The sequence below is a fragment of the Adiantum capillus-veneris genome, chromosome 21 (genome assembly GCF_014529385.1).
Source record: "Adiantum capillus-veneris isolate H3 chromosome 21, ASM1452938v2, whole genome shotgun sequence".
Lineage (NCBI taxonomy): Eukaryota > Viridiplantae > Streptophyta > Polypodiopsida > Polypodiales > Pteridaceae > Adiantum > Adiantum capillus-veneris.
Window position 1 is genome coordinate 15143469 of NC_140951.1, and position 1883 is coordinate 15145351.

Consider the following 1883-nt stretch of genomic DNA (forward strand, 5'->3'; position numbering starts at 1 on the left):
ATTGGTTTGATGAATTTAACTTTGGGTTTATTGATCAGTGGATGATTCTCCTCTAGGTCTTCGTCAATTTCCACTCTCGCATTTTCAAGCACACGCATTTGAGTTAAGGTATATAATGACCGGTGTGGTTCCCAAGGAGGTGTATAATCACTTGGAAAAGATCCATGAGCCATGCTTTGAGGTGTGGTGTTGTATATTTTGATACGTCTCTATGTTTTCTCTCAATCCCACTATTGACGGCATTGCAAGGTTTCTTGCAGTTTGCAAATTGCATATCTTTGAGTTGAGGAGAAAACCCTGGCAATGGATGATTTTTCATGGTTAAGGCTCACTCAATAATCTCAAGATAGTCTTGAATCTTAAGAAGTTCACCTTGGCATAGTGCAACTTATCCCTTTTTGTCCTTAGTCAAGTCTCTCAAAAGTCAAGTCTTTGTGACCCTTTGGACTATGAAAATTGGCTTTGGATACACTAGAAATTAGGAATTAGAAAACCTATCAAATTTGGACTCTATTTTGTTTGTGTTTCCTATTGCTCACTTGATTTTATTCTGACTTTACTTGACTCAATTTGGAGCTGTGTACCAAAAGTTGAAGCAATTTTGGTGAACCATACCCTCCCTGCCCCCCCCCCCCCCCCGCCCCCCCTTTTCTCGCAGGGTGGCATTCCACGTCATCATCATTGACATTCCACATCATCACCACCCTTGAGAGAGGGGGGTGGTCGCAAGAGAGAGCGATAGACGTAGCTGGAAATTAGTGAATCGTGAGGAAGAGAGTTGTGCATGCAATTGCTATGTCCCCTCATGTTTAGCAGAAGATGTGAGGGCAATGGCTTCTACGAGCATGGCCTACTCACACCAAATGGTGCATGCACTATCAGTTCCTTTGCTCAAATCCAGATTTTTGGGCACTCCTTCCTTCACACCTACCCTCTCCTGTAGGAATGGTTCTCGTCTCACCATGACCTTTAGCGAGTGGCTGCCCGGCTAGCCCCGCCCTACCCATCTTGATGGCTCCTCCCTTGGCGCTTTTGGGTTCGAACCCCTCAAGCTCGCTGAGGTGCCTGAAAATTTTGCTCACTTCAAGGAGTTTGAGCTCATTCATTGCACATGGCTATCTGTGCCAGGATTTTGTTGCCTAAAGCTTTGGGGATGGGTCATTGGGTGGATGCGTAGAAGTGGGCACCTACGCTAGGCAGGCAAGCCAACTATTTGGGCAATTGTGTATCCTAGGGGAACCTTGTACCCTAGGGAAACCTGTCCTTCATTATTGCTTCAAAATTTTTGCCATTTCTTTTTCAGAGGGGCTTTAATAAATGAGGAGAAAGACACTTTTCTAAGGAAGTATCCAGGTGGGCCATTTGACCCTCTTGGTTTCTCCAAGGACCCTAAGAAGCTCAAGGAGTGCAAGGTGAAGGAGTTGAAAAATGGTCGCCTTACCCTGATTGCGTTCGTGGGCTTTGCCATCCAAGCATCATCCTAGCCTAGAACTGGGCCCCTTGAGAATCTTGCCATGCATTTGGTTGATCCTTGGAGAAAAAACATCAATGAAATCTTAATTGCCATGAGTACCTTGTAATGTAGGTGTTTCTTGGTTGGCTGGTTGGTTGCAGGCATTTCATTGATGTAATCACAAACGTGTGATTACGTTAATAACTCAAGTATTTACACAAGAAAATCACGTGATCACATTAATTGTTAACGTGACTTTGATTATATGACCTGCAAAAACCCATAGAGCCGGTTAGCCCTCCGAGCTTTTTCATTTCCCCTATGGGTCCGGTCGGGCTTATTCATTTTCCCGGCGGGCCCGTCAGGTATTTGCAAATACCCGGCGGGCCTGTGATTGGAACAGTCCTTCTGCAGGAGGGAAGGCCAATTG

General features: G+C 45.2%; 1 pseudogene; it reads left to right on the forward strand.

The window, feature by feature from the left end:
* The first annotated feature begins 845 nt into the window (after nt 1–845).
* LOC147430576 (chlorophyll a-b binding protein 6, chloroplastic pseudogene) lies at nt 846–1580 on the forward strand (annotated as a pseudogene).
* Nucleotides 1581–1883: the final 303 nt, after the last annotated feature.